The sequence below is a fragment of the Pseudonaja textilis genome, chromosome 1, assembly GCF_049901715.1.
Source record: "Pseudonaja textilis isolate UNSWEBS1 chromosome 1, rPseTex1.2, whole genome shotgun sequence".
Lineage (NCBI taxonomy): Eukaryota > Metazoa > Chordata > Lepidosauria > Squamata > Elapidae > Pseudonaja > Pseudonaja textilis.
Genome location: NC_141990.1, coordinates 17,859,526 through 17,880,377, shown reverse-complemented (window position 1 = coordinate 17,880,377; position 20,852 = coordinate 17,859,526). Strand labels below are relative to the sequence as shown.

Genomic DNA, 20,852 nt, shown 5'->3' with positions numbered 1-20,852 from the left:
TTGGCAGGCAGGCAAGGCAGGCAAAGGCAGCAGCGCGGCGATTCAGCGGCAGCAGAAGCAGCGTTTCCAAAGACGTCCAATGGCGATCCGAGCCCGGCCGGGCAATTGTCCAGTCCAATGAGAATCCGAGGAGTCGCTGTACTATCTGCCAATCGGGCTGCCTGTCACAGGAGCTGTGTCCCTGGAAGAAGAGGAGGAGGAGGAGGAGGAAGGGCGAGAGCCCGGCTCAGTCGCCCTGGTTGCGGATTGGAGGCTCGTGGGAGCGCTCTGCCCGCGTCTGTTGCAGGCAGGAGCACGTTGGGGAAGCGGCGGGGCGAAGGCGGCTTGGCTTTTCAGCCTGGGAGGGGCGGTGGGTGGGTAGGTGCCGCCGCCGCCGCCGCTTGGTTCAGCCCGGGAGGCTGGCAGGTGAGCTGCGGCAACAAACCGCCGTGAGCCGCGGCGATCGCTCCTCTGGAAACCGAGCGAAGGCTTTGCGGAGCGGGAGCGCCTTGCTGGGGAAGGTAGGTCCTTTGTTCGGGGCGGCTTTAACCCAGCGCCGATATCGTTCTGGATCCGGGAAGAACTCGGTCTGCCTCCCCTTCTTCCCTTCCGAGGCTGGTGAAGGGATGCGGAATCCCGGGTTCTTGCCCGGACGCGGCGTCCTTCTGCTGAGGGGTGGTCGCTCCCGGCTCGGCGTGGAGGAAGGAGCTTGGGGAGGGCGGGGGACGGGGACCCGAAACCAGAGGAAAGGGGGACTGAGAGATGGGAAACGCGAGAAGGGAAAAAGTTGCCTCTGAGCGAGTGCAGAGCGCCCGAGCGTCCCGCTCACCCTTTCTAGCCGAGGGTGAGATTTTGGAGCAAGAGGGCGAGGCGGGAAGGGTTTTCCGCAGCCGGCGGCTCATTCCCAATGCGGGGAAAGTCCGGATCAGCTTAGCCTCTGCTGCTTCCCACGTGCAGGTGTGTATCCTGGGCGGCTGTGCACACGCGTTCACTGGGCTGCTGCATCTTGACGTGTAACTTCAGCTCTGGACTGTGTCGAAGCCCATCTCTTCCAATATCCCGCTTAAGTGTATTGAGAGGCGTTGTAAAAAAACAACAACAACAACCAACCTTCCTTCACTGGAGCAATTGATTCTAAAGGGGCAAATTCCAGTTCACATCTTGTTCCTTTGAAATCAGAGTTTCTCCACCTTCTCCCCACCACCCCACCTTTTCCGATCTTGTTTTTCTTCTGTGCCCCTCCATCCAGATCCCAGTGACAAATGCAGCCATGGGACAGTAACTGGTGCATTTTGGGACATCTCCCAGGCACTTTGCTTTTCTGCGATATGCCTTGGCCCACCTGCTAATTTTTCATCTGTGGCGCCTCTGAAATATCCTAGGGCTCCAGGGGCCCCATATGGTCCCAGTGGCATAAAGCACTCTTTTAAATTGTATTTAATGTGCAGTGCGATTGGGTGCATTTTTGTCACAGGCCTCTCCACTTCTTTTATCTAGCCTGCCTTGCAGGGTTCTTGTAAGCTTCCTTGATGCCGACAGGAATGAGAAAGGCATATAAACAATAGTAACTAAAATCCAGATCTACATTTAAACCTTCTCAACGCTTATAAATTACCCCATTTTTTTTCATATTCTGCACCAAGATGCTCCCTTAAAAGGGCTGTTCGAATTCTTTTTTTTTTCTCCTTTCCATTTGAGACAGAGGAGGGGAAAAGATTACCATGGCATGATGACCTTTCTGGGCAGATAACTTTCATGGTTTACTGGTGAGCTGTCTTCCACCAATGTTTAATCTTTAATTAAACATGATCCTTTCAGACCCTTTGATTCTTGCCCTCTCACCAGCATGTTTTATCCAGAGAGAGGGAGATAATTCATTTGCTTTCCCATCTGAACACTGACTAGAATAACTAATATGCTAAAATACTTTTACGGCTGGACTTAAAGTATTAATAAAACATCTGCTGTTTTTACATTGCATCAGTTGCGTAAAGCTTTACCCCAATTAGCAGTCATGCAGGAGAACCAAAAGAGAAAATAGATGAAAGTAAAGAAACAGGGACCTCTGTGTCGATCCAAATGTGGTGGGTAGGACAATATGCAGGTCTGGATGGAGATATGGAACTGAATCAGAAGATGGTGCACCCTTGAAAAACCAGATGTGTATTTTGAGATTCTCCTATACACAGAGATGCTGTTACCTGTAGAAGGGAAGCTAGAAAAAAACGGAATCCTTTGCCACTGACATTCCCTTTGGGAGAAACCTGCTCGAATTGGGGTTTTTTTTTGCAATGGTTATGGTCAGATTAAACCACTTTTTGTGTATTCCATCCAACGCTGCCTTTTAAGATGGTGCAGATGCTTCAGCCAATGAAGAATGCATCCCATCTGGTTGCTGGCTAGAGATTGGCAATGGGCCAGCATCAACTAGTAGCCTGAACCTCTAGAGGTCCACTTTAAAAGTCTGCTGACCGGCCTCAAAAAGCCAAAATGATTTGCAGCCAATTTATTTAAAGGATTGCTTGTCGCTACAAACCAGTGCAGGCCTAGGGGTGTTCCATAGAGACCTTCTAGTGATTTAGTATATCACTCAGATACAAGGGATATGGCCTTTTCTATGGTAGCTGCATCTTTATTGAATGCTCTTCTGCTGGAAATATGCCTGGCTTCCTTTCTGACTATTTCCACCTGGATTTTAGAGAGCCAGATAATCTTTCCTGCTTTTAACTGCACAATGATATTAGATGGTTTTTAATGGTCACATATATTTATGTATTTATCAAATTGTTCTGAGGGCCTTGGTTTTAAAAGGTGGCATAAAATATTTATGTCCTGTAAGTAAAAATGTAGACATGGAGCTCAAAAGAAATGTGAGACCATCTATAAAAGGTTCAAATGCAGAAAGACTGTCAATCACTTGTAGGAGCTGAGATTTCTATTTTTTAAGAAAATATCACTATGCTATTTAAACATTACAATGGAACAAGGAATAGGCGCCTTGGTTAAATCATCCCCAAAATCACATTTGTTAGTTAATGCCTGTGTGATGTCCTTGTGCAGTCAATTTCCTGAGTGATGTACTTTATCTGTTCATACTTTACTCTATAGCATAATCTATATAAGAATGATTTATTAAACAAATCATAATTGACTGGATTTGCCCAACATGCTAACTATAAAGCATGGTTATATACTGCATCAATGTATTGACATAACAGGCTGACCAAAGTTATGGCTTGTTATGAAGGATCAATCAAGTCATAATCTTTTAGCTAAGCATACTTCAAATTGTTTTTATAAGGAGAAAACGAGAAGGACAAGTTAACAAAATAATTAAACTGATCCTAGTTTTTTTTTCCTTTACTCATCCTGCCTGGCTGAAGCTAACACCTCATAAAAGTAACAGACTCAAATTCACAAAAGTTTGCAATCAAACATAGATCAGTCTTATTCTGCCTTATTCAGGAGAGACTCTTGTGTAAGATAGAAGTCCAAATCCACTGATTTTTAAGATCTCAATTCTTCTTCCCATGTTGTAAGACTAAGTGATTTCCATAAAACTCAATCTTTTCTTAAGACTTGGTAGATCAGAGCATAGATAGTTCATTTAAGCTTGCCATAGCCTTATTTTTTTGTTGTTGTAACTCCATTTTTTTTCTCCACTGGTTTTTGTTTACAGAAGCCAGTAGCCCAATAAATAGGATAAAATACAGAAATAACTCTTGATTATGGGTTATTAATTAATTCAATTACCTTGAGTGCAAATTTTGGTTTATCTGATCATTCCAAATATTGAATCTTATTTTGCATGGTGAGACCATTCTGTGTTAATTTGTTCATTTGTTTGTTTAATTATGTGCCATCAAGTTGTTTTCAAATCCTAACTACATATTTTCCATGATAATCTTTCCCTAACACATTACATGTTGAGCCTAGACCAATTCCTGCTTTCCCAAATATCCTAAGTTACTATCACCAGTGTCCTATCTTGTCCTCAGTGTCACTATCTTTTTACTTCCATCTAGACTTTCATTTAAGCTGCTCAGAGTCACCTTGAACCGTGAGATGGGGGCACATAAATTTGATAATAATACTGCAATAACTGACATTTCCATGTATGTAGAAACAGAATGTTCATTTTAAAAATAGAATAGAACAGGGGTCCTCAAACTTGGCAACTTTAAGACTTGTGGATTTCAATTCCCAGAATTCCTTAGCCAGCATAGTTTAGCTGGCTGAGGAATTCAGCATAGCTGGCTGAGGAATTCTGGGAGTTGAAGTCCACAAGTCTTAAAGTTGCCAAGTTTGGAGACCTCTGCAATAGAATAACAGAGTTGGAAGGGACCTTGGAGGTCTTCTAGTCTCGTCCAACCTCCTGCTTAGGCAGGAAACCCTATACCATTTCAGACAAATGGTTATCCAGTCTCTTCTAAAAACTTCCAGTGTTGGAGCATCCACAACTTCTGGAGGCAAGTTGTTCCAATGATTAATTGTTCTGTCAGTAAATTTCTCCTTGGTTCTAAGTTGCTTCTCTCCTTGCTTAGTTTCCACCCATTGCTTCTTGTCCTGCCTTCAGCTGCTTTGGAGAATAGCTTAACTCCCTTTTCTTTGTGGCAGCCCCTGAGATATTGGAACAGTGCTAACAGATCATTTACAACATACCTATTTCTGACTTCCTGTTGTCCAGAAAACCAAATATTATCCCTTTCACTTTTGAACACTGCAGTTTCACATCACTCTAGTGCAGTGTTTTTCAACTTTGGCAACCTAAAGTTGCAGTCCACGTGTCTTAAACTTGTTGAAAAACACTGCCTGTGTGTGTGTGTGTGTGTGTGAAACTGTGTGCACATCTTTAAAAGTAATCATCTGGCAGATCTAGTAATGAGTTGACACTTCCTCCCCTATGGCCCAGAAAAATGGTTAATCCACAATTAACTTCTTTTCCCTCTGGTGATGTTCTTGGGAGTGAAATCATTTATTTATCAATGGCAGAAAACTCCCCAAATTTCTGTCGGCTTCTTTTTGATTTTGCTAATTGATGTTTTATGTTGTGATTTGTCTTCCAATTGTGTTGACACAAGTTCTTGCAGTGATGGCTCTCAGCCCAATAAATGGGAGAGGCTATTATATTTCCAGTAATTTTTTTGTCTTGTGGCTCTGATTTTACATTTTGGTATGAATCAGTGTGATGGGTGGGCCCCTAAACTGTGCTGATTCAAACCCATCAGGATGATTCATGCAAGAGGTACATCTCTATAGTAGGTACTATAATAGTTACTAGTAGGAGCATGCAACTTTTTCAGGGTTAAGATATGGTCTTAAGCTAGAATAGATTTTACTGTATTTCATTGAATCATGAATGGTAAAATTAAATATTAATATAATCATTTCCAAGATACTGGAAGAACTATACTTCCTATACTGGAAGAACAGCCATGCCGAGGCTATGGGAAGTTAGAATAAACCTCAGTTATACATCTTTATTGTGGATTATGTCTGCAAAATCTGTTTCTCCACCCCACTCCCCACCATACAAGTTATTTGTACAGCATCTCCTTAGTTGTAGTCAGTTTTAGACAAGAAAGCTGAATTTACACTTTGTGCCTTTAAAATGGAGATAGGAAGGAATATCTGCAGAAATGTTATTGATTACTTACAATACAATTTGGCTGATACAAAAACCAAGCGAGGTCAGATTTCATTACCACATATAGTCCTCAACTAACAACAGTTCATTTAGTGACTATTCAGAGTTACAATGGCACTGAAAAAAGTGACATGACTGTTTTTCACTCAGATAACAGATAATCAGAGTTGGAAGGGACCTTGTAGGTCATTTAGTCCAACCCCCTGCCCAAGCAGGAGACCGTACACCATTTCTAACAAATGGCAGTTCAATCTCTTCTTGAAAGTCTCAAGTGATGGTGCTCCCACAACTTCCGAGGGCAAGCTCTTCCATTGGTTGATTGTTCTCACTGTCAGAAAGTTTCTCCTTATTTCCAGGTTGAATCTCTCCTTGTTCAGTTTCCATCCATTATTCCTTGCCTGGCCTACAGGTGCTTTAGAATGTTGACAGCTTGTAGATACAATTGAATTGATTGATGACATGCCATCATCAATTATGGATTTCAGGCATTTGTCTGTCAACTCTTAGCAACCACACAGGTAGATTTTTCTCCATGATGACCTGTCCCCAACCTGGTCCTTCAGTGCACTCATTGCCGCTGTAAACTGAATCTATTTATCATGCTGCTGATTGTGGTCTTCTGTTTCCTTCTACTTTTCCTAGCGTTAAAGCCTTCTCCAGAAAGCTAAGTCTTCACATATTAGGTCCAAGCAAACTAACAGAATAACAGAGTTGGAAGGGACCTTGGAGGTCTTCTAGTCCACCCCCTTGCTCAGGCAGGAAACTCTATACCATTCCAGGCAAGTGGCTATCCAGTCTCTTCTTTAAGGCCTCCAGTGATGGAAAACTCACAAGCTATTCCACTGGTTAATTGTTCTCACTGTTAGGAAATTTCTCCTTAGTTTTAGGTTGGTTCTCTCCTTGATCAGTTTCCATCCATTGTTTCTTGCCTTGCCTTCTAGTGCATTTCTTGGGGAAATGTTGTTTTATCTTTCACCCAAAACCTTCCCAAGGTTTCTCTTTAGTACAAACAGGAAGTGAGGGGGTCTGATGCACTCTCTTAATGAGAAAAATCTTTCTTGCTTAATCTTAGATCCCATATTCAGACTGTCAGCAAGAGATTCTGTTTTGTGAATGCATTTCTACAGTATTAAAGGTGCACACATACTTAATGATATTTCATGATATTTAATATATTAACTAGTTTCCTTGAAGAACAATAGAAGTCTTTGACCCAATTTTCTTCCTCTTCCTTGATAAAACAAACAGAATCCTCTGCAAATGAATTTAGAGTTAGATGCATTTAATTTTTTTTTCCTGTGCCAAGGATTAATAATCATTTTCAGGGCTCTGAGATTAATATAATAGATGGGGGTGGGATGCTGAGAAAGACTGTGAATAAGTTCTGTTTAGTTATCTGCTCAATATCAAGTCCAAATAATATCTTATTTTTGCATGCTATGCCAACATATACTGCAGTCTTTTTATTCTTAATGTTATTTGCCCCTGACATTAGCTAATTGGGCTTTATCCCTCTTGCAAAGAAAGCTGGGCTTGAGACTCTTTTCAAAACTGCATTGCTTAAAATTAAGTATATTTTCATTTCTCCCTCTCTCTTTTTCCTAAATTGGAATAAAAAAAGCACAGTTCCCAGCGTGATCTTCATTTATAAGCCCAGGATGGTGCACCTGGTCAAGCATGCTTAGCATACAGAATGACAGATGGCATTATAACACTGACAAAGTTTCATGATGAGCCTGATGGCTGTGCTAACCAGACAGGTATCTATAATGCGGCATAGCTGCCCCCCTTGCATGAGCTCAGCAACTTATTAGCAGCCTCTTGATTTCAGCAGAATTGAACTCTTGTTAGCGTTCTGAATGCATCATCTCCAAACTGTTTTCGTCACAAAACCATGGGTCTTTTTCCCCCCATCTGAAAAAGTACAAAGCTGAGAGAATGCTCTTTTACATTCATTCATATTTATCAATACTGTTTATTTTCTGCCTGTCTGCTAATGCATTTTATGTTATCCAGTGTCAAATGCTGACAACCTGCAATTCATTAAAGACAACAAAGGAAAAAGAATGAGAGAAAAACAATTTTTAAGAAGTTCTTGTACATCTGAATTTTGAGTACAAAATGTCTACGCATAGGGCTCTAATGGAACTGCTGGTGAAGGTGATACTTTGAGAGGAGAAATACTTAAGAAACAACCAAAGAAGAATAGAGTCCAAATAGGGAATAAAAAAGGCTGCTTATTTGCATTTATTAATATTGTAAATTCAAAATTTAAGCAGGTCTGTCTTGTCAGGGAGAGAGATTTCAGAGCTAGGGGGAAAACAGAGGTATCTCAAAAAGATCGTTAAACACAAGCAGATAGATACTGTATTTTAACCTTGGTTTTATCTGGAAAAAGGACAGTTAGTCCTTTGGTCGTGCATTCTGGGGAAAAAGAAGCCCAAATGGCTTTGAAATTCAAGATTACCTTATTCACTGTCATAAGAGGGAAGAGAAGGGAAACACTGCCAGTTTTTTTAAGATTCTGTTTTAGTAACCTATAACAATAATGTAGAATTTCAATACTTCTTGTGAAGCTTGTGTTTTTGACCTGATCTACTTAAAAAAAGTGACATTTAACAGCCATGTTATTTGACAAAATACTTGGCAAAACATATCCTTAGTTTTGGTGGGTAAGGAGAAAAGGATATCAAAATGATGGTTTTCAGTCAAGAGTTTCATCAGAGGGAAAGAATATATGGTACATTTGACAACCGGAGCAACTGACCGTCACTAAGTCAGAGTTGAGCCTGATTGTCTTTCATCAGCCATCACCAAGCAGTCTTTAAGGATCAAACCATCACAGAGTTTTTCAGAATCAAATGGACGGCTATAAAAATGTTTAAATAAATGAATAAATAAATATTATGACTTCAACAGGTATACATATTATGTTCTTTTTATTGGTGTTGTTTTGATTGTTGATCGGGAGCTACCCAGAATTTGCTATGAGATGGACAGCTATATAAATGTTTTAAATAAATTAATCGAATGAATGAAGAGCTATTTCGGTCTAGGAATTATGGCACCAGACTGGAAACCAGGAGACTGTGAATTAAAAGTCCTGCTTTGGACATTAGGACTTTGGATCAGTCACTTTGTCTCAGCCCAATCCACCTTACAGGATTGTTGTTGTGTGGAAAATAGGAAGAAGAAGGAGTCATTTGTATATTCATCACCTGCAGTTATTTATTAAAACAATAAAGATGGTATATAAATAAACAAATATAAAAATACAATTTCTCATCCCTTCCTTTCTGGTAAGGAAGGAGAGTTTTAACTCGTATGTGGAGCTGTTTAATTGCTGCAAAGTGCGTTTTTTCAAAAGTTTTACTAAGGATGATCACTTGTAGTCATAAAGGAGTGACCTAGAAGGAAGGGAAACTGTACAGATAGTCCTCGACTTATGACCACAATTGAGTGCCAAATTTATGTCACTAAGTGAGGCATTTGTTAAGTGAATTTTGCCCCGGGTTATGACCTTTCTTCTCACCATTATTAAATTTATGCAAATCAATGCATTGTTAAGTTAGTAACATGGTTGTTAAGTGAATCTATCTTCCCCGTTGATTTTGCTGGTCAGAAGGTTGCAAAACGTGATCCCATGACTCCAGGACACTGCAACTGTCATAAATATGAGTCAGTTGCCAAGCAGCTGAATTTTGATCATATGACCATGGGGATGCCACAACAGTCGTAAGTGAAAAAGGTTCAATCTTTGTTGTCAGAGTACAACATGTGTACAATGAGATTGGCTGAGCCTCCCTTTGTGCACTGTCCCCAATAGCCATAAGTCACTTTTTTCAGTGCCGATGTAACAGTTACTCAATGAACTGTTGGAAGTAAAGGACTACTTGCATAGGTAATCCTTGTGTAACAACCATTCATTCAGTGATAGTTCAAAATTACAGCAGCATGGAACGAAGTGTAGTTATGTCCAGGCTTTGAAGTTAATGGCCATTGCAGCACCTTCGTGTCATCAGAATTCGGATGATTGGCAGCCCGCCGATATTTATAACCTTCAATTTCTGTGCTTCAATTTCCCTTCATCTGCCCATCTCTCCCTCCACCTCTGTTTCTTTGTCAGCAAAGGTCTCACAAAGAGTCAGGAACTGTTTTGGCCAAGTGTGCCTTAGCAGTTGCTGGAAGGAGATGGCGAAAATCTGCTGAAGGTTGGCTGGGGGTAACAACAGAGGTGGCAGAGTGCAGGGCTGCCAAAAACAGAAATTCAGGAAGATAGGCAGGTGGGGGAGGTTGGGGGGGGGAGTTAAAGCAGAGGCGTTGTGGTTCGCCGGCAGCAGGTGCAGATGACAGATCTCAGAGAGCGAGAACTCAGATGAGGGGCCTGCGTGTGATGCAGGGATGGGGCCAGGACCATCAGGGAGTGGAGTGCTGCTTTTGGAGATTGTGGAGGCTGGCAGCAGCGATGAAGAGGTCCCCGAGGAGCCCATGCCCAGCGTACGTGCGCGCAGGGCTGCTCGAAGGAAAGAGCAGCTGCAGCAACACGGGTGACTCGGGAGTAAGGCTGCAAGGTAATGGCCCCTCCCTGAGAAGAAAAAAGCCAGCTGAGAAACTGTAGATTTTTGCAGAAGGCAAAGAAGTTTGATACTCGAGCCTGGGGGACATTAGGAGTATCTGAGTTGATGTTTGGAGATGCGTTGATTTATGGTTTAGGAACTTTATCTGTTGTTCTTGGCAGCCTTGTAAAAACTTGGCAAGGCCCTTTCTCGTTGGAGCTAATTAGTTGGAAGCAGCCTTTTATCTGTGAAGAAGCAGGATTCATAGATGAAGCATTAAAAGGTTGTGCTGCTGCCTTTGTCTTGTGTTTGCTCTCTTGGAACCAGGTTGGGTCAGAACAAGAGGTGAGTGCAGCAGTGCAGGAGAAGCATCCTGTCTTTCCCTAACAACAGTGCGGTCCTTGCCTAGCAACCATAACCGTGGACTACCAGAACTGCCAAGCGATGAAGTTACATGATGTTTTTCCTTAATAACAGCTTCGCTTAGTGACAGAAATTCCGGTCCCAATTAGGGCTCTTAGGTTAGGGCTACTTGTATATGTAAGTTTTCCACATGGCTTTTAGGAAGTCTTGTGCTCAGGCCAAAAAATAAAAAAAAAGTTAATTTCCTGCAGAGGAAAAAAAAAAATTATCTTAGGAAAACCGAGAGCTGGAAGCCTGTAATGAAACAGCTTTGGCTGGCAGCCAAAAGAGGGGAAAATGTAATTTTCCTGCTTGGTTTCTTGTTGAAGTTTGGAATAAGGCCACTCCAAGAATGGACATTAATAGTCCTGTTTTGGTTTGAAGATGCTTTTTGTTTAGAGAAATAAATTGTAGTGATTATATTTGGATTTTGGTTGCTTCTAGAATGGAACAACAAAAGAGAGAGAGAGGTTGGAACTCTTTACCCAAGCCTTACATCAAGAATACTCAAAATCGTTAAATATGTATCAAGATATGAGGTAAAGGTAAAGGTTCCCCTCACACATACGTACTAGTCGTTTCCAGCTCTAGGGGGCGGTGCTCATCTCCGTTACAAAGCCGAAGGGCCAGCGCTTTCTGAAGACATCTCCATGGTCATGTGGCCTGCATGACTAAACGCCAAAGGCACACAGAACGCTGTTACCTTCCCACCAAAGTGGTCCCTATTTTTCTACTTGCATTTTGACATGCTTTCGAACTGCTAGGTTGGCAGAAGCTGGGACAAGTAACGGGAGCTCACTCCGTTATGTGGCTCCAGGGATTCGAACCGCCGAACTGCCGACCTTTCTGATCGACCTTTCTGAGCGTCTTAGCCACTGAGCTACCGTGTCCTGTGTCAAGATATAGCAGGTGAGAAAAAAATGGTACCGGGTAGTCATCAATTTAAAACCATTATGACATATGACCATTTTTCACACTCATGACCATTGCAGCATTCCCATGGTCATGTGATCAGAATTCAGATGCTTGGCAATTGGCCTGTATTTATGACAATTGCACTGTCCTGGGTCAAGGGATCCTAACCCTTTTCACTCTTCTGATAAGTTAAGTTAGTGGGGAAGCCAGATTCACTTAATAACTGTGTTTACTAACTTAACAACTGGAATGATTCACTTAACTGCAGCAAGAATAGGGCAGAACTCATTTAACAACTGTCTTGCTTAGCAATGGAAATTTTGGGCTCATAAGACAAGGTCATAAGACAAGGTGGCCATAAGACAAGGACTTACCTTCAGAGGAGAAAAGATGTCTTTCTAAGGGGCATACTTCAAAATCTATATAAATGTTTTAAATAAATAAATAATAAATAGGTAAAAGTTTATCTGTCAAGTCATGTTTGACTCTTCAGCACAGTGTTCATCTTCGTGTCCGAAGATATTTTCTCTCATCATGTGGCCAGCATGGCTATACCTCACAGGCGTATGGAATGCAGTTACATTTCCACCGAAGTGGTATCTATTTATCTATTCACATTTGCAAACTGCTAGTTGGGCAGGAGCTTGGGGAAGGAATGGGAACTCATCCCATTGTGTGGCGCTTGGGTTTTGAACCTGGACTGTCAGCTTTCCAAACTGACAAGCTCAGCATCTTTAACCGCTGAGCCATCATGCCCGTACTGCAAAATCCCCACATTAATTCTAGCCAAATTTCTCATATATCTGTTTGGAACTACTTTGCTACATGATTTTTCCTTTCCATGTCAGCACCGATTCATAAATCTCCATATTCAGCCATAGTGGCGCAGTAGTTAGAATGCAGTACTGCAAGCTAACTCTGCCCACTGCCACCAGTTTAATTCTCACCGACTCATGGTTGACTCAGTTTTCTATCCTTTTGAAGTTGGTAAAATGAGGAACCAGATTGTTGGGGGCAATAGGCTGGCTCTGTAAACCACTCAGAGTGGGCTGTAAAGCACTATGAAGCGGTACATAAGTCTAAGTGCTATTGCTCTATGTCTGGGGATACCGTAAGACCATTATCTCATGGCAAGGCCTTTATAATGAGAAATCCAATCATAAGTTTTGACTGCTTTTTGATTTATGGGTTCACTGTAAGAAGGTGAGAAAGGGTCTCTCCCCAGTTTAATCACACCAAGTGGTTCTTTGGCAAGATTGTTTTGTTAGATTGTTTTGAAAAACCAGCTTCTGGGAAGAGAACTCATGTTTGCACATTTAGAAAATCTGTTGCTGGTGTGTATAAAATAATACCTTCTACCAATCCCCCAATCTCCTGCTTTAATTTCGCTGCTGCTGTCAAATCCATGATCTAACAAAACACCAACCCACTACATTTGGCTATGCTGCATCTACTGTTTTTCCATTTTGACAATCTGGTATAGAGAGATGAAATTGGCATGTGTGTTGAGAGGAGGTGAATCTACATTAAGCCATGTGCTCTGATCCCTTCTGGACAAAGGCAATTGCAATGCAGATAGTCCTTGACTTATGACCACAATTGAGCCCCAAATTTCTGTTGCTTTGTGAAACATTTGTTGAGTGAGTTTTGCCCTATGTTATGACCTTTCTCGCCACAATTGCTAAATGAATCACTGCGGTTGTTAAGTGAGTCTGGCTTCCCCATTGACTTTGCTTGTCAGAAGGTTGTAAAAGGGGATCACGTGCCTCTGGGACACTGCAACCGTCATAAGTATGAGTCCGTTGCCAAGTGGCTGACTGTTGATCCTGTGACCATGGGGATGCTGCAATGGCCGTAAGTGTGAACAATGGTCATAAGTCACTTTTTTCAGTGCTGTTGCAACTTTGAACTAAACTAAACAAACTGTTGTAAGTCAAGGACTACCTGTATAGGATCAAATGAAGCTGATACACACTTCCTACTTGTCCCACGTTATTAAATGTTTTAGGAACAGTACCATCACACAGTAATATATCTGATACCACCTGATTCTTAAAGTTATATCACGCCTATCCAACATATTTTATTTACATGCAGATTAAAAATGTCTCAATGCGTGGATTCAAAAGAGTTGCTGTTCTTGTTTCTTATTTATAGACCTGAACTGAGCTCTGGAGGGAAATTCTCCAGTATCAAAATTGCATCTCCACACTTCCAACGAACTATCAATCAAACATTCTGGATATTAAATAACAATCCTCTTAAAACAATGACTGACTAGATTTATACCGTAACCAAATATCGAATTATAGATTCAGATTTTAAAACTTGAGCTTCTGTAAACACATTAAACATTGCACACAATATTTCCAGATCTGAACCCATCAACTTCCTCAAACAATGTTTTGCTTTCCCTTTCTTCAGAGCAACGTTGTTGAATTTTATCACCCTTTCTGTTCATTTGTACTTTAGCAGATCAGCCCACTTGACAAGTTCTGATGAAGCATGGCTTATTTTGAAAGAATGATATTAATACTTGCAGCCTGTTTGCTGCTGCTTTAGCTAACTTAACCCAAGTTCATTGCTTGAACTTGGAGAGGAAGATACCAGAAAGATGAAGTGGAACAAGAACTGATTTGCCTTCATTATAGATAAACTTAGGGAGTTCTAGTTTAAAAGGCTCTAATTCCAGTGCAGGATAACTTCATGCCTGCTGTCATAATTCAAGTTATAAAAGTTCACCAAGAAATCTACAAAGTACCTCAGGAGAATTTAATGTCACAGATTCTAATTTATCAGTCTCTAACTTTGAGGGATTCAATTTTTACTACTCTCATAGTTCTGAACTGGGACTGTGGCCCCACACACATATTTATTGTTATAAATAACTCAACACCAGCATGTCAAGCACACATAGATGGTGGTTATTGTCAGCGATTTAGGCACTGAGATTCAGGAAAGATGACAGAAGGTCATTGGATGAACTTTGACTTTTCGGTCAGAGGTGGGCAATTTCAGAGCAATCTATATTTCCTCCCTAGCCCTGTTTTTCACCACAGTTTTACAATTTTTGTGGCAAATGGGGTGTGATGCCTCAGTGGTTAAAGATGCTGAGCTTGTTAGTTGGCATCCCAAGTTCAAGACCTGAACGCCGCAAGATGGGGTGAATTCCTGTTACTTGTCCCAGCTCCTGCCCACCGAGCAATTCAAAAACATGCGAGTAGATAAATAGGTACCACTTAGATGAGAAGGTAACAGTGTTCCGTGTGCCTTTGGTGTATAGCCATGCTGGCTACATGATACCGGAAATGTCTTCGGATAACGCTTGGCTCCCTTAGCTAAGAAATGGAGATGAGCAGCACCCCCTGCGATTAGATATGCACAGGGAAAACCTCTACCTTTTCTTTAATACTGGCAAAATGCAAAATATGATGGCCTTTTTAAAAAAAAATCAAGACCAATGGGAAATAGGTATGTAGAGTCTCTGTAGGGCTGAACACATATTTCACCTTTTTTAAAATAATAGATCTTTCCAAAGCAAAAACAAACATTGAAAATAGTAGCTCCACTGTCTTCTGATAGGATGCCACCTTCAACGTCAAACTTTCTATTGAAAAAGAGTTTGCACATTGTCCTAAATTATACAAAAATATTATTTTTCATATTTCTGGCTCAACCAGATTCTCTGTAGTAATTTATAAAGATTGTTGAGAGAGTCTAGACATATGGAAAGATGTCACATTCCTGGTGTTTCATTGTCTGATTTTAGCTTTTGCTGAGGGTCAGTTGAAGCATTTCCACTTTCGAAATCTGATTTCCAGCTTGATGGGAAGCAGTAATAGCCTGAGAACTGTTCTTAAAAGGAAATGTGATGAAACTGCACAGGAAATGCACACCAAACAAACCAGAACCCATTTGGAACAATTTCAAGCTAATTGGATGTATGCTCATTCAAAAACAGAAGCTCTCAAAATGAAAAAGGAACTGTATTTGGGGATGAAAGACTAGAATTTGTTTCTTAATTGAGTTTTTTAATGGTTATGAATGCACAGTTAGAAATTAACCAATTCCAATTTCGAATTATTGTCAAGTCATAAACGAGTGAATCAGTTTTCCTACTGACCTGTCTTGCCTTTGATTTGTTCACTTACTAACACTGAACATTGAAGTCTGTCAGTGATTTACAGTAAAAGCAGTATAAAGCGTTTAGGAAATAATGCCATAACCAAGTTTTGAGCACCATATTAAGAGCTGCGCCCCTAAATTCAGAGTATGGGAGGGGAACCAAGGCCTGTATTTTGGTGTGGATATGGGAGGTTTGAGAGGTCAAGTGGAAGTCTTAAATCTGTGTTTCTCAGCTGGTGGCATGTACCAGATGGTCCTCATTCTGTTGTCAAAAAGTCTTCCAAAAAGTCTGCACTGGACAAGAAGGAGAAAAAAGAAACCAGCTTTGAGCTTAGTGTGCCCAGGCAAACTGGCTTACTTCTTCATAAGGATTACTTATTTCTTCATTTATAGGATTTATATGGCTACCCTTCTTAAATACCTGGAGCTGTCATTAACAACCCACAAAAAATATGTACCTTAAAACTGTGAAACACACATGCAGATCAAAGTTCAGATAGTCATAGTATAACAGCAAAGGTGCCCTACTGAACACAACTACGTCTGTACTAAGCTCAGTTAACATCTTGGCCCAGCAACAGGGGGGAAGAACCAGGTTTTCACAGCCTTCTGGAGGGCCAGGAGAGTTGGGAGTTTTCTGAATAGCAATAGCATTTAGACACAGCTTCACGGTGCTTTTACAGCACTCTCTAAGCTGTTTACAGAGTCAACATATTGCCATCAACAATCTGGGTCCTGACGAATGTTGGAAGAAGGCTGTTCCATAAGGCAAAAGGTCCCAGCAAATGAAATTGTATAATAGAGATCAAGCAAGCCTACTCCGCTGGATCTAGTAAGAAAGGCAAAAACCCCTCAGGAGAGGCAGTGCAGTCCTACAAGAAACCAAGCTCGGAACTATGTTGGATTTTAAAGGCAATAACCAGGATCTTGAATTGCGTCCAGAAGCATGCCAGAGTCTTGAGAACAAAGATTTTGGTTCTTCATATTATTCCAGCAGAAGCAGCAATGTTTTTTGTCTGAGACTAACAAATACTCAATACTCAATGGATCAAGGATAAGGAGAGATTTGATTCTCTTTTGCTAGTCAGTGAAATGCAATAACTTCTAAGTTATTACCCTATTTTTCCTCGTGATGACATTTCTTTATCATTGCATTTTTTATTTCTTAAAGCTTTCTGTAACCCTGTATATTTGTAATAACGGAATCCTGAAAACATGTACCTATCCTTCTGTGAACAAAAATAGAAACCTATTATTTCTATCTTTTTGGGATATAAGGTCTTAAATAGTGATTCATAGGATCTACCAAATTAAAGGTTAAGAGCCTTAAAATAAGTTCAAATCAATTAATCTACCCTCAAACTGACAAAAAAGGGGGGAGAAGGTGAAGAAGGAATCCTGGGGATAAGAAATGGGGTATTAGAGGGCCAAATGTAATTTCAATCACCAGGCTGCATTTTTGTACCTCTAATTTAAAGGAACAGGTGTATGCCCCAGGTAGAATCCTGGAAACCCTGAGAATAAAGTAGACATTTTATTGTTTTTTTAAAAAATTAGCATCTTTGTGATAGCATTACAATAATAAAAAGATATATGTTTCTCATTACAACTTCAGAGAGGAAAAACATTGCACTTAGTTGATTTGTTTTCCCCTTGTGATGCAATTAATGTTACAGAAAAAGCCTGGCTATGAATAATCTTTTTCCTATTAATAATTTGTAAACAGTATTTGTGTTCTGGAGATATATTTATGCTTATGGGCTAATTGACACCTATGCCGTTTCACTTACACACAAACACACCCTCCTCGAGTAGAGAGTGCTAATGCATTTGAAAGAGAAAATCCCATTGCATAAATGTCTTAACCTACAACAACTAAGAGATAAATCTCCCGCTGGCCAGGGCTGCAGGAGTGATAATAAGGTGACATATTAGAAATGGTCGGGTACTTTTGGTGAGTGTGCAAGTAGGAGTTTTATTGAATGACTTGACTTTGAAATATATACTGTATTATCTACATATTGTGATTAGGTAGTATATAAATCTAGGAAATAAACAAAGAAAATCTCTCAGCACACTTAGCAGATCTCATTTCTTTGTTTTTCTGCCATTTGGTTGGAAATCTTGGTACTTATGCTAAATCATTCACTATCAAATGTTGGCAAGAAAATATCTGTTACCCTCTCTAGAAAGTCTAATGCTGCATCATTTCGTGGATATGAACAACTGTGATATGGAAAGCAATTCATTTAAGATTCACGGCATATTGTCTTGGCTACCTGTTTGCTGATCAGATACTACCGCAGGAATTTGCTGGTATTGCTACTTTAATGCATGAATTCTATTATTTTAATGAGATTGCTCTGAGATATTCTTAGTGGTTTGTAGGAAAGTGGGGTGTGTGGGTGTCAAAATGTTTATGGATATCTGCCTTACTTCGGTGTCCTATCCATTTACCGTACCTCTGCCTGGCAGGTTGATATTTAATTGAACCGCATCTGGCACAGGTTTCAGGCTTGAGCAACCTTAGACAAGGTGAATTGGCATTTTGAAAGCTCTCTTTACACTGGCAAGGTGACTGGGTGGCTGGTCTGGGCGTTCTGCCCAACAGAGCCCCCAGACACAGCACTGATGAACAGGACTAAGATAAACTCTTTACCGAACTAAATGCGGCAACAGCTAATCTTGGCTGGCCACCTGGGTCCTGCAAGATGAAAGGAGCTTTGCTCCTCTTGATGTAACCGCTACTGGCAAAACACATGTACAGTGTACATCCCTACTCAGAGTGTGCGCATATTTCTCTCTTTCCTAACGCAAAGCATTTTTACAGAAACCAACTGTAAAAAAGGCAAAAGCTCACCAAATGATACAGGTGCCCCTTTGACTTAGGACCACAGTTTGAGCCCATCATTTCTGTCAGTAAGTGAAACAGTTGTGAAGTGAGTTTTGCCCAGTTTTGCTATCTTTCTTGCTACTATTATTATGTGAATCACTGCAGTTGCTAAGTTAGTAACCGTGATGACCCGGGGTGTGGCACAAAGGCAACCCAGTCAGATAATCAATAGGAATCCATTTATTAGCTCCAACTTTGCCCCCAATGTCCTGGTTACCTTCTGGCTGGAGAAAAACTCTCCCAGTAACAGCCTTTGGCTGCAGAGAATCAAGTCCAAAACATGGTCAACAAAAACTGTAATTATAAGTCCCATCAAGGCAAAACGAGGTAATTAGTCCGGCAGGGCAAGAGAAGGAATTCCAGACATGAAGAAATGGCAGTAATTCAACACAGTTGGGAAGATGCCAGGAACACAGATAAACAAAGTCAACACAAGATAAACTCATGTTTGCTCCCAGTAGCTGCCACACTCAGCCTGCATTTCTTTTAAACTCTCTTCCCAGCTGTGGCTAATGAAGGGAATCAGGGCCCTTTCCTCCCCCATAAGCCACACAACTCACATTGCTCTCTTCTCTCTTCCTCCCTGCGTGCCCTCAGATGAAGAGGGGGTGGACCTGGGTCTTCCTCTGAACTCACTCTCCCTTGTTTTATCTCTCTCCTTCACCCGCCAGACTTTGCCCTTCCCCAGTTTCCTCCACAGCCAACGAAGCCACACTCCCATTCCCTGTCAGCTGTTCATCTTCCTCCTCGGATTCAGACTCCGACAGGGGCATGATAGTAACACAGCTGTTAAGTGAATCTTGCTTCCCCATTGACTTTGCTTGTCAGAATGTTAAAAATGGTGATCACATGACCCAGGGACACTCTGATTGTCATAAATATGAGTTGATTGCTAAGTGTCTGAATTTTGATCACATGTCTATGGGGATGTTGCTATGGTCGTAAGTGTGAAAAACTGTCATAAGTCACTTTTTGCAATGCTGTTGTAGTTTTGATCACTGAATGAACTGTTGTAAGTCTAAGACTATCTGTATTTGGTTTCCATATCCATCCCAAAACTCATCTGCATAGGAGTTCTGGAAAATCTTGAAGGAAATTTGTTGGTATTTCCAAATTATACGGAGTATTTTAAGAATTTTTTTTACTTAAACCTTGAATCTAAAATCATTTGTGTCATTTGTCTTCAGCTGATACAATTTGACCTACAGGTGGCTGGCACATAGGAGGAGTCCTCTTTGGAAGTTGCATTAAGATTAGAGACATCTTAAATCTCTTCTGTGTTTCCCTAAATTCCTAAAGGAGTGTGAATAAAACATTTCTTGTTTGCATTAAAAGAAGTCTGAGCCAGTAAAAACCAACTATCCTTTGGCTTTATCTAGAATTGTATCCTTTCTTTCACTTAAGTTATTAAGTCATATAAATGGAATGTAGACCACTCATCTGTAAACAATATAATTACTATCTTATATAAACTACTTGTAAGCATGTAAAGTATACTTGTACCACTGATGGAATATGTGAACCACAAATGGATTGTCACTTGTATACTAATCCTGGAAAGCATTTTGAATTTAACAAGCCATTTTCCTTGCAGTCTTGTAGAGGTAAGCCTCTGCATGTTTGATCTCATGTTGAATCAAGTATCAGGAAAGATTTGGTTGCAGTTTTAAGATAAATGCTTGAAAAGAAACTCAACAGAAGTTCAATGGCAGAGCCAGTTTCTTGGGGAAAGGGTGGATTTTAAGAAGGGGTGGACAGGTATCTGTTGGAGGAACTCTAACTTAGAATTTCTGTCACAGGGAAGAGATTGGATTAAAATAGCCTTCGTATTGCCTTTATAGTACCTTGATCATTTTTAATTCAGACTTAGTTATATTAGACCAGTCTTGTTATGGTAGGTGTGGGTTTGCTTGTTTGCACAAATAAATTCCAGTTTATTTATTTACATTAAGCCAGTACTTCCCAAACCTGAGTAAATTACTCAAAAGTGAGTAAAATTGTTTTTCTTTGGGTGATGACACCTGAATCCATTTTCCAATTACAACAGGAACATTTAAATAAGAACTTTCAAAAAATTGGTTTTGGGTAATGAACGAAAAAGTTTGGGAAGCACATCACATTAATCCAAAAGACATTTCTGCAGTGTTTGATAGTGTATTTCCAGGAACTTAGTTTTTTAAAAAATCTGGCTTTTTAGAACTTAATAAATCCAATGTGGGAGGTAAATGTAGCACTTGAGTGCTTTTCTTTCCAAAATTGACATATTTTTGTCTCCCATTCTCCTCCTGTTCCAAAGTCTCATGGAGAAAGTGAATTGGTTTCAAGAAAGCTATTT

The 20,852-nt window shown here is 40.6% G+C and overlaps 1 protein-coding gene across 2 annotated transcripts in view; it reads left to right on the top strand.

Annotated features, from left to right (window-relative positions):
* Positions 1-177: 177 nt before the first annotated feature.
* CAMKK1 (calcium/calmodulin dependent protein kinase kinase 1) overlaps positions 178-20,852 on the top strand; it is a 127,425-nt gene continuing 106,750 nt past the window's right edge. The window contains exon 1 of one of the 2 annotated variants that reach the window (XM_026708422.2): positions 178-500. The gene's annotated coding sequence lies outside the window, so the exon portion shown is untranslated. The remainder of the gene's footprint in view (positions 501-20,852) is intronic. The other variant, XM_087926972.1, reaches the window with a different exon arrangement.